Source organism: Oncorhynchus gorbuscha, unplaced genomic scaffold (assembly GCF_021184085.1).
Source record: "Oncorhynchus gorbuscha isolate QuinsamMale2020 ecotype Even-year unplaced genomic scaffold, OgorEven_v1.0 Un_scaffold_1:::fragment_2:::debris, whole genome shotgun sequence".
Lineage (NCBI taxonomy): Eukaryota > Metazoa > Chordata > Actinopteri > Salmoniformes > Salmonidae > Oncorhynchus > Oncorhynchus gorbuscha.
Window position 1 is genome coordinate 11,836 of NW_025744369.1, and position 12,736 is coordinate 24,571.

Consider the following 12,736-nt stretch of genomic DNA (forward strand, 5'->3'; position numbering starts at 1 on the left):
CTGGGCTCTCACCTCAGGGTACACCACCTTTTGACCTATGCACTCGCTGGGCCTGGGTCCTCCTCACTGCCGTCGCCAACCCCATCACCAGTGGTGTGTATTCATGGATGCCAAGAGAAGCCAGGCTTCCCCCCAAAAAATGGACCAATATTTTTTAGACATCAAATATTTTATATTTTGCCTCTCTATGTTTCATCATTTTCCTTCAATTCGCAAGAGGCTGAACGCATCTCACCGGATAAGGCATCCTAGCGAGCAATACAGCGCCCTCTCTCTATGTGTAGGCCATCTATTTCATACCGTCTGGGCCAAACGAGTATGACATTGTTGCCGCCCGTAGCATTGAATGCAATGCAAGGGAAGCACAAGCATTTGGCCTCCCTTGACGAAAAACGTATCCAAAAACAAATTGCCAAAACTGAGCAAACTCAACTGTGAATGGTCCTGGTGCACCCCAATAAAGTGTCAAGGGAAGCCAGCTTGGTTGTCAAATCAAATGTTGTTTGTCACATGAGCCGAATACAACCGATGTAGACCTTACTTTACAAGCCCTTAACCAACAATGCAGTTCATGAAATAGTTAAGTTGACCATTTTTGGTGTCACTCCTATTCAACCGCATTGAGAGCATACTGTACGTCATTGATAGAAACTTGAATTGTTGCATCTCGTTGTGTTGTTGTCCTCCGGTGGCTAGCCAGCTAGCTAAAATTGGTCCTTTCCTAAATTAGCCATGGAGGAAGATATGGGTTTGGACTTCTGGTTTTACTTAATTCTCTGTACTAGCCAATGATTACAACGGCGATTCTGATCCAACCATACATTCATACATTGTGCCCCTGGCCTGAGAGGATGGAAGTTCAATATGTAATTTGATGTAAAAGACTAATGTTAACTAGCTAACATTGCTCATGAATGGAAGTTAGGCTAGCGAGCAAGCATTTTAGCCATTTTAACCTATGACAACAAAAAATACAAGTGTGTACTGTATGACAGAGTGATAGACCGTTTCGTCAACATGAAAGTGAGGAGGATGGCATTGAAATATCTCTAAAAGTAGGGTAAGTCAACATATTTTCCACTTGCACACACCTACACACATACACGCACACAGAAATCAGAACCATGGACAGGCACATCATATTTAGCTTACGTTGATTGCAGGCCAGGCTGCCAGGGTACAGGCCAGGCAACAGGCTGTTAGCCAGCCTGACAGCTTAGTGGAGTCTTAGTGGGATCTGCCACTAGCAGTCAGTGTAGTCAGCTCAGCTATCCCCATTGAAACCTTGTCTGTGCCTCGATCTAGGTTGGGCAAAACTAAACATGGCGGTGTTCGCTTTAGCAATCTCACTGGAATGAAGACCTCCATTCCTGTCATTATTGAAAGAGATTGTGATATCTCACATCTCAAAATAATGCTACTTAATGTTAGATCCCTCACTTCCAAGGCAGTTATAGTCAATGAACTAATCACTGATCATAATCTTGATGTGATTGGCCTGACTGAAACATGGCTTAAGCCTGATGAATTTACTGTGTTAAATGAGGCCTCTCCTTGTCCAAAGTGTCTCCGGAACCTACTCACTGCCGCAGTCATACTATGGACCTAGTTTTGTCCCGTGGAATAAATATTGTGAATCTTAATGTTTTTCCTCATAATCCTGGACTATCGGACCACCATTTTATTACGTTTGGAATCACAACAAATAATCTGCTCCGACCCAATCCCAAAGGATCATCAAAAGCCATGCTATAAATTCTCGGACAACCCAAAGATTCCTCAATGCCCTTCTAGACTCCATCCGCCTACCCAAGGACGTCAGAGTACAACAATCGGTTAACCACCTAACTGAGAAAATAAATGTAACCTTGCTTAATACCCTAGATGCAGTCGCACCCCTAAAAACAAAAAAACATTTGTCATGAGAAACTAGCTCCCTAGTATACAGAAAATATGCGAGCCCTGAAGCAAGCTTCCAGAAAATTGGAACATAAATGGTGCTACACCAAACTGGAAGTCTTCCGATTGTCTTGGAAAGACAGTACCGTGCAGTATCGAAGAGCCCTCACTGCTGCTCAAACATCCTATTTTTCCAACTTAATTGAGGAGAATAAAAACAATCCAACATGTTTTTTTTGATACTGTCGCAGAGCAAACTAAAAAGCAGAATTCCCCAAGAGAGGATGGTTTTCACTTCAGCAGTGATAAATCCATGAACTTCTTTGAAGAAAAGATCATGATCATTAGAACGCAAATTACAGACTCCTCTTTAAATCGGCGTATTTCTCCAAAGCTCAGTTGTCCCGAGTCTGCACAACACTACAAGGACTTAGCATCAAGGGAGACACTCAAGGGTTTTAATTCAATATCTTTTGACACATTAATGAAAACAGTAATGGCCTCTAAACCTTCAACCTGCATAGTGAACCCTATTCCAACAAAACTACTGAAAGAGCTGCTTCCTTTGCTTAGCGCTCCTATGTTGAACATAATAAATGTCTCTCTATCCACCAGATGTGTACCAAATTCACTAAAAGTGGCAGTAATAAAGCCTCTCCTGAAAAAGACAAACTTTGACCAAGAAAAAAAAACGATCGGCCTATATCGACTTTCCCATTCCGCTCAATTTTTTTTGTTGAAAAATCTGTTGCACAACAACTCACTGCCTTCCTGAAGAAAAACAGTGTATACGAAACGCTGCAGTCTGGTTTTAGACCCCATCATAGCACTGAGACTGCACTCGTGAAGGTGGTAAATGACCTTTTAATGGTGTCAGACCAAGGCTCTGCATCTGTCCTCGTGCTCCGAGACCTTAGTGCTGCTTTGACACCATTGATCACCACATTCTTTTGGAGAGATTGGAAACCCAAATTGGTCTACAAGGACAAGTTCTGGCCTGGTTTAGATCTTATCTGTCGGAAAGATATCAGTTTGTCTCTGTGGATGGTTTGTCCTCTGACAAATCAACTGTAAGTTTCAGTGTTTCTCAAGGTTCCGTTTTAGGACCACTATTGTTTTCACTATATATTTTATCTCTTGGTGATGTCATTCTGAAACATAATGTTAACTTTCACTGCTATGCGGACAATACACAGCTGTACATTTTAATGAAACATGGTGAAGCCCCAAAACTGCCCTACCTGGAAAGACTGTTTCGGACATAAGGAAGTGGACGGCGGTAAATGTTTTACTTTTAAACTCGGTCAAAACAGAGATGCTAGTTCTAAGTCCCAAGAAACAAAAATATTTTCTGTTGGATCTGAACAATTCATCTTGATGGTTGTACAGTCGTCTCAAATAAAACTGTGAAGGACCTCTGCGTTACTCTGGACTCTGAACATATTAAGACTGTTACAAGGACAGCTTTTTTCTATCTTTGTAACATTGCAAAAATCTGAACATTTCGGTCCAAAAATGATGCAGAAAAGTTCATTCATGCTTTTGTCACTTCAAGATTAGACTACTGCAAATGCTCTACTTTCCGGCTACCAGATAAAGCACTAAATAGACTTCAGTTAGTGGTAAACAGTTGCTAGAATCTTGACTAGAACCCCAAAATGTAATCATATTACTCCAGTGCTAGCCTCTCTACACAGGCTTCCTGTAAAGGCAAGGGCTGATTTCAAGGTTTTACTGCTAACCTACATTACATGGGCTTGCTCCTACCTATCTTTCGGATTTGGTCCTGCCATACATACCTACACGTTCACTATGGTCACAAGACGCAGGCCTCCTTATTGTTCCTAGAATTTCTAAGCAAACAGCTGGAGGCAGGGCTTTCTTCTGTTGAGCTCAATTTTTATGGAATGGTCTGCCTACCCATGTGTGAAGGTGAATGCAAAGGCACTGGAGTGATGAACCACCCTTGCGGTCTCTGCCTGGCCGTTCCCCTCTCTCCACTGGGATTCTCTGCCTCTAAACCTATTATGGGGGCTGAGTCACTGGCTTACTAGTGCTCTTCCATTCGGCCCCTATGAGGGGTGCGTCACTTGAGTGGGTTGAGTCACTTTCGTGGGTTGAGTCACTGACGTGATCTTTCTGTCTAGGTTTGGCGCCCCCCTCGGGTTCATGCCGTGTGGGAGATCTTCATGGGCTACACTCGAGAATCCGGATTGGGACACCTCCCATAGGCCTACGTTTTCGGAGAGGTGAAAATGCCCCTTTCCACTCCTCTACAATATGAATCTAAAGTATACATTTTTTCCATCAACGGCCATGTAGTTGACTCTCAGACAAGCATGGCTTCACTCAAACGAGTTTGGCTAGTAGTAGCTGGGATTACAATTGATGTTTACTTTGTGTCAAATTCATTAATTGTTTTCTTTTGCTGAATTTATATAACAACAGTCCAACCTTGTTTAGTATCATCTAGTCAAATTGCATCGGTTTGCATCAGTTTCAATGGGTGACTTTTAATTTGAAGGCGAACCGCCGATTCCGCTATTGTTGTCCACAGCACACTGGTCGATGAAACACTGACAGGTGAGAAAGGGCGACCGACGGACTAACAACAGCGTTAATGGAACTTTGTTGCTGATTTCGTTATGGGTAAGAAACTTTCTGACCGGTTATTATTTATTTAACCTCAGTTCTAAGATCAACAGGCGCAGTCCTGTGCAGTTTCTCGTGGCACCAAAATATATTGGTTTAATTCGATATCATTCTCTCATTCTGCGCTCATAGAGAACATGATATTTTCACAACGTGTCATCCCCTGACCACATTTAAAGTTTTTGATAGAATTATATAATTTAGCCTAGCATAACCTACTGTTAATGTCTTCTATGTACCATTGCCTCCTTTTACTTTTGTGTTAGCCACTACTACGACTAAAACTGGCTACTTTTGTCTGCTTTACAATATTTCAACAATCAAACGTTACACTGTAACAATGTTCTTCAATCAATATTAGCTGGTGACGGCGCAACATCGTATAACGAAATGATGTTTGTACATGTGTTTCTACAAACCCTCATCCAAACGTCTGGATTTTTACATTTCATTTTGCAGTGATATGTGGCGATGTAATCTGCCCAGCAGCTACATAATTCAGTCTGTTGACCCATTTAAAAACACATAATGACCATTAACAAAGACAATACAACCTAAAGGACCAAACAACATGTACCATACTGCCCCTCTGTCATTAATATTTATACATTTATTGATCTCCTGTTCAGGGAGTGGTTCTTAGTGTGTTGCACCCAATGGTATACATTTACACTAGATCACTAAAAGGGGTGCAGTTTTGAACCCTACGCGCCTCCATCTTGGCACAACCCACCATAAGAAAAAAAAACCCATCAATTCACTAACTTTGTACATTGTAACGCAAAATATGTTGATTTCAAATCTGATTGCCGCCTAAACTTTATTCGTTCACTTAATCGGTCTCTCTCACGTCACTCCCAAAGATGATCTATTGCCTCAGCGAACTGACTGTGTCTGTGAATAGGGCTTCCACAGGCCACCTCGTGAATGACCACATTACTGGTTAGAGATAGTGGGCACTTTTGAAAAATAAGCATTTTTATTTTATTTAGATGTTGATCAGTACAATAAAACAAGCTCAATAACTCAATGCATGCACACACACCTATTGGCAGGGTAGCCTGGTGGTTAGAGCGTTGGACTAGTAACTAGAAGGTTGCAAGTTCAAATCCCTGAGCTGACAAGGTACAAATCTGTTGTTAACCCACTGTACCTAGGCTGTCATTGAAAATAAGAATTTGTTCTTTACTGACTTGCCTAGTTAAATAAAGGTAAAATAAAATATTGAATATGCATTCAACTGTATTATGAATAGGCCTAGGCTTGATTTACCCAATAGAAATTTACCATTAAAATAAATTATCACTGTTACCAAAGTCAAATTGATTATATGATTTATTCATTAATGCATACATTGCTGTCACTGAATATTGTTGACGTGTAAAATTGAATGATATTGAACTCAAAATTTGCCCAAAGATTAAACAGAGCACAGTTTCTTGCCGTGGTATTGTGATACCAAACCCGGTATCGATGTAAACATTTTGGTCACATAAGACCTTTACCCTTTACATCTTCCATGTTAATTTCAATGGATTTGTGAGAGACTGTAAAAAAAAGGTTGCACTATGCTCCCTTTCCTCCTCATCAACAACTTGTTGCCAGGACTGAAAATAGGTAAATCCATTTGAATTCAACCACTTTTTGTCAGCATTCATTTTGATTTAAACAACATTCCATACATATTTGCTCATGGAAGAAGCAGTCAGAAATGTACTTTTTGGACCAGAATGCCAAAACATTCAGTGTGTAAAGGGGCTCAAAGTTGACCCATTTTTCATAACCCACCATACCATACGACATTCATGTCTTCTCATCACTGTAAAAGATAAACGGCTGATTGATTATCATTTAAAAGCTTAAAGTATTCTCAAACAATTGGATTATTTCTAAAAAATATATTTTTATACATTCTTTTAAACCTTTAACATCAATTATCTAAAGACACGTATTTTCATATTAACATACAGTTCATTCGGAAAGATACTGCCGCCACCGTGCCTCACCGTAGGGATGGTGCCAGGTTTCCTCCAGAAGTGACACTTGGCATTCAGGCGAAAGAGTTCAATCTTGGTTTCATCAGATCAGAGAATCTTGTTTCTCATGGTCTGAGAGTCTTTGGGTGCCCTTTGGCAAACTCTGTGTGCCATTACTGAGGAGTGGCTTCCTTCTGGCCACGATACCATAAAGGCCATGATTGGTGGAGTGCTGCAGAGATGGTTGTCCTTCTGGAAGGTTCATCCATCTCCACAGAGGAACTCTGGACCTCTGTCAGTGACCATTGGGTCAATGATTTCTCAGTTTGGCCGGACTGCCAGCTCTAGGAAGAGTTTTGGTGGTTCCAAACTTCTTCCATTTTTAAGAATGATGGAGGCCACTATGTTCTTGGAGACCTTCAATGCTGCAGACATCTTTGATACCCTTCCCCAGATCAGTGCCTCGACATAATCCTGTCTCGGAGCTCTACAGACAATTCCTTCGACCTCATGGCTCGGTTTTTGCTCTGACATGCACTTTCAACTATGGTACCTTATATAGACAAGGTCATGTCCAATTTAATTTAATATACCACAGGTGAACTCCAAGTTTTAGAAACAACTCAAGGATGATCAATGGAAACAGGATGCACTTGAGCCCAATTTCGAGTCTCAAAGCAAAGGGTCTGAATACTTATTAATCCTCAATCTTTACACAGTGCCCCATAACAACAAAGCAAAAATATGATTTTAGAAATCTTTTACATGTATAACAAAAAAAAAAGTATTCCTTATAATAAGGAATACTTTTTTTTTTTGTTATACATGTAAAAGATTTCTAAAATCATATTTTTGCTTTGTTGTTATGGGGCACTGTGTAAAGATTGAGGATTTTTTTATTGAATCCATTTTAGAATAAGGCTGTAACGTAACAAAATGTGGAAAAAGTCAAGGGGTCTGAATACTTTCCGAAGGCACTGTATGTTGTAGCGTAGACCATATTTCACATCATCTGAGGTTTTTGTGTTGTGCCTGTCATTATTTGAGACACAACATGCTCTTGAGTGCAGGGTGGGTTTAATTTCAATCGTATAAATATAATTCATAGAATGGACCTATCCCTTCAGACTACTGCAATTTAGCTGGTATACCATTGACATTTTTATTGAAATTTTTACCACACCCACCATTGAGCATCAACTTAAATGGTCATGTCTATTCTATTATCCATATTTCTATGATTTCAATTGGTTTCCTATTGAGTTTGACAGTATAGTGTTCAACCTTCCCAAGTTCTCTCACGTCACCCCGCTCCTCCGCTCTCTCCACTGGCTTCCAGTTGAAGCTCGCATCCGCTACAAGACCATGGTGCTTGCCTACGGAGCTGTGAGGGGAACGGCACCTCAGTACCTCCAGGCTCTGATCAGGCCCTACACCCAAATAAGGGCACTGCGTTCATCCACCTCTGGCCTGCTCGCCTCCCTACCACTGAGGAAGTACAGTTCCCGCTCAGCCCAGTCAAAATTGTTCGTTGCTCTGGCTCCCTAATGGTGGAACAAACTCCCTCACAACGCCAGGACAGCAGAGTCAATCACCACCTTCCAGAGACACCTGAAACCCCACCTCTTTAAGGAATACCTAGGATAGGATAAAGTAATCCTTCTCACCCCCCTTAAAATATTTAGATGCACTATTGTAAAGTGGTTGTTCCACTGGATGTCATAAGGTGAATGCACCAATTTGTAAGTCGCTCTGGATAAGAGCGTCTGCTAAATGACTTAAATGTAATGTAAATGTAATTTAAAATGGATATTTCCATTCAAGTCAACATTTTCTGATGTGTGGACACACAACCCTGTTGGTGGTAGCATTTGAAAGTAGAAATGTCAATTTCTTTCTCTTCTTCCAATTTTAGTACATTTATCAGTCAAAACATGACACCCACCATGCATTCAAGAGTGGGCACAACACAAAACCTTAGATTATGTAAAATAGAGTCTAAGCTACAACATATGGAAAAAATCGGAGTAGAAGTATATTTTGATAATTGCTGTTAAATGTTTAAATGTTTATGGCATTCAGGTCCAAAAGGTTACTTTCTGAGTACTTCTACAATGGGCAAATATCTATAGAATGTATCATTCAAATCAAAAGGGCTGCTGTCAAAAAGTGACTGAATTCAAATGGATTTACCCTATAGGCTAAGAGGATTTTAGTCTTCTCATTGCTCTGTTTACTTTGCCTTTGTGCACACACAGCCATCACACCTTTCTGCTCATGATTTTCTCTCAATCGGTAGGGCTTAGCTGCATATGTCAAACCCCTTAACTCAGAAAAGATGAATGGTTAACCTTAGTCCATTCTTAGACATTAGCATCTATTCATGAAGTTATCTTCTGGCTGGGGGAGTTTTGTTAAAGGGTGACTGCACTTCCTGGTTTGGCCTTGTTTTTCATCAATGCTCAATCCTTTTGTCATCCTTGCAGCTATGACAAAAGTCAAACGAGACTTGTCTTGAGGGTGTGGTTTGATGTGGTTATTTCTTGGGTGTGTCTTTGGCATTCAATCATAAAAAACAAGACCAGTAGTGAGTATAGTGAGGTAAGCTAATCTAGCTTTGCTATGGAGAGAATTAAGTTTTGAAGTTGAGGGCTTCTCCTCTCCAGACTGATTCGCTATCTCAAGATGGAAAGCTAATTCAGTTCTTGGTGAAATACTGCACCAAATATCTTAGTTAGATGTAAAATTGCGAGACTAAGATCTCCTCCGCCAAAACGTCAAAATTAATGAACGATTTCTTGAGTTAGATTAATTAGGACTTTTGAGAAAGTGTATACTAGCTAGGGCGTCTCAAAATGGACAAACATATATATATATATATATATATATATATATATATATATATATATATAATACCAGTCAAAAGTTTGGACACCTACTCATTCCAGGGTGTTTATTTATTTTTTAAACTATTTTCTCCTTTGTATAATAATAGTGAAGAAAACAAAACTATGAAATAACACATGGAATCATGTAGTAACCCAAAAGGTGTTAAGCAAATCAAAATATGTTATATTTGAGATTCTTCAAAGTAGCCACCCTTAGTCAGTTTTTTTTTGTATGTGGTTTTGTTAGGCAGGGTAGCCTAGTGGTTAGAGTATTGGACTAGTAACCGGAAGGTTGCAAGTTCAAACCCCCGAGCTGACAAGGTACAAATCTGTCGTTCTGCCCCTGAACAGGCAGTTAACCCACCCGTTCCTAGGCCGTCATTGAAAATAAGAATTTGTTCTTAACTGACTTGCCTAGTTAAATAAAGGTAAAATAATAAACATTTTTTTGCACCTTTTTCACTCCAATTTTGTGTTATCCAATTTGTAGTTAGTCCTGTCCCATTGTTGCAACTCCTGTATGGACTTGGGAGAGGCTAAGGTCGAGAGCTGTGTGTCCTCCGAAAACACGACTCCGCCAAGCCACACTGCTTCTTGACACAATGCTCGCTTAACCCAGAAGCCAGCCACACCAATGTGTAGGAGGAAACACCGTACACCTGGTGACCGTGTCAGTGTGCATTCGCCCGGCCTACCACAGGAGTCGCTAGAGCGCGATGGGACAAGGACAACCCGGTCGCGACTAGCTGCGACACAGCCAGGATCTGTAGTGCTGCAGCTAGCACTGCAATGCAGTCCCTTAGAACGCTGCGCCACTCGGGAGGCCTGCAATTTATTTTAATTTTTACATTGGATAAAAGTAGAGACAGCGCTACAAAATGGTACGTCATGGGAAAGTAATTCTGCTTTGAAAGTTGATAAACTTGTAACCCCATTTTTGAGAAAATGGCCCTTGAATATTTTGGTACACCTACTGGAGTGCTACTTTTCTAGACCTATTCAACATTGTTCACACCCTCTTAAGATTTAGCCCCGCCTGTCTCTTTAATGATTCACTTGTGAGGCCATGTGCTAAACAGAGGGAGTGAGATAGTCTTGAACTATTTGGTTGTTTACTATACTAAAAGTGGTTTAAGTAGTAGCCTACAATAAGGGAAGAACTCCAGGTAAAAATACACTCTCTAGTCCTTGGCTGCTTGTTTACAGAAGACGTGCTACACCTGTGTGTAAGTGTACTAGGGAAAGAAGTGTAGTGGAAGTGTATTTTGTCGGCTGGAGTCACACAGCCGTATGGATTTGTGCAAACCTGCTACAGCAAGTGTATCTTTTTTATTTATTTGAAAGATTCTTGCTGATATGAAAGATAAGATCCATATGTTTTTCGAAAACCTTATCGCCAGCAATGATTATTAAACGATTAACGATAAAACAGAGCTTCGGGTTTGTATTTCACATGGTCCCACCAGTAAGCTGTGCTTATAGTTGAGAACCTTTGGGATTTGGATTTGATTTATTAGGATCCCCGTTAGCCGACGCCAATGGCAACAGCTAGTCTTACTGCGGTCAGACACACAACGAAAAAGACATTACAGGCAAAAGACTCCAATTTACATACAGTGCACACATGTTTTTAAATGTATGTGTGTTACACATACAGTGCATTTGAAAACAGCCTTGCACTGTCATCTGTGGGACCTTATATACTGTAGATGGGGGGGGGGTGTGCCTTTCCAAATAATTTCCAATCAATTGAATTTACCACAAGTGGAATCCAATCAAGTTGAAAAAAGTACAATTGTTTTGTTGACATGATCAAATAGTTTGTCAACCTTTTTTGTAAGCTTATATATCAAACTCAACCATTTATCATTTCCAGTGATGCAGACATGGATGTCTCATTGTATTGCGGGATATGCAAAATGGGTGACCCTCTATCTCCTGAATGTTTTGGCATTCAGGTCCAAAAAGTATATTTAACCAGGGGCAAATATGTATGTTCAAATCAAAAGGAGTGCGGTCAAAATGTGATTCAAATGAATAAGAATGACCCTCCTAAATTAAACCTCTCGTCTTATAAAGGGTGCCTAGTCTCCTAATTAATGATGCAAGTTGGCCATGTACCACATCTCTCTTTCTCCTTCAACCTTTTTCTCTTTTCCACTCTCTTTCAATCTTGCTCTCTGGGCAGAGGCTAAAGGGTCCAGCGCTCTGTCTGACCTACATAGAGTAAAGAGATAATGCTGGAACGACCCGGCCCTAAAATCATTGCCCAACTCCCCCACACCGCCTCAGTCACATTGGTCTCACACCGCTCTGGCCCTACTTTTGCTGGTGCAACATGTATAGCAAGTTACGATTTGGGAAAAGAATAATTACTTTGAAAAATAGATTCTTGATGAAAAGGGATCAAAGTTAAGGTGGAAGAAATAGACATTCTTCCTGCCCACCATTTGGCTATTTTGTCATCGTTTTAGAATTGTCTAATCATGTGGAGAAGTGATGGGAGTCTAGTTTATTCTACGGTAAGTGTCTCATTACTGATTTTGAGTAGAGGGTTTTATTTCTCCTGTAGGAAATGGATAGGAATGAAATCATGCTGTGTGCCCATTACTCTTGCAGAATTGAATGACTGTATGTGGATGACTATGCCATTCATGCCTCCCTCCTCAGGTCTGTGCTAGAATGCAATGTCATGTGGATTGCACATGTAAGTGTTATATTGCTGCACAGGAATCTTTATATTGGCATTTAGAATTGGTCATATTCATATAGATTTATCATTTTCCGAAATGTTTATTAAAGATGATGATGTTAGGATTTCTGAGCTTTAACTATTTATTAATCATTAGTTATAAAAGAGTCATGAGGGGTGCCGTAATGAATCAAATCAAATCAAATCAAATCAAATTTTATTTGTCACATACACATGGTTAGCAGATGTTAATGCGAGTGTAGCGAAATGCTTGTGCTTCTAGTTCCGACAATGCAGTGATAACCAACAAGTAATCTAACTAACAATTCCAAAACTACTGTCTTATACACAGTGTAAGGGGATAAGGAACATGTACATAAGGATATATGAATGAGTGATGGTACAGAGCAGCATACAGTAGATGGTATTGAGTACAGTATATACATATGAGATGAGTGTGTAGACAAAGTAAACAAAGTGGCATAGTTAAAGTGGCTAGTGATACATGTGTTACATAAGGATGCAGTCGATGATGTAGAGTACAGTATATACATATGCATATGAGATTAATAATGTAGGGTAAGTAACATTATATAAGGTAGCATTGTTTAAAGCTGGGGGGGCTGTGT

The 12,736-nt window shown here is 40.2% G+C and overlaps 1 protein-coding gene across 3 annotated transcripts in view; it reads left to right on the forward strand.

Moving 5' to 3' along the window:
• Positions 1 to 4,199: 4,199 nt before the first annotated feature.
• Positions 4,200 to 12,736, forward strand: part of LOC124016875 (GRAM domain-containing protein 4-like) — a 44,251-nt gene continuing 35,714 nt past the window's right edge. For 2 of the 3 annotated variants that reach the window (XR_006835425.1, XM_046332214.1), the window contains exon 1: positions 4,200 to 4,548. The gene's annotated coding sequence lies outside the window, so the exon portion shown is untranslated. Of the gene's footprint in view, positions 4,549 to 11,808; positions 11,938 to 12,736 lie in introns of those variants that run through there. The other variant, XM_046332216.1, reaches the window with a different exon arrangement.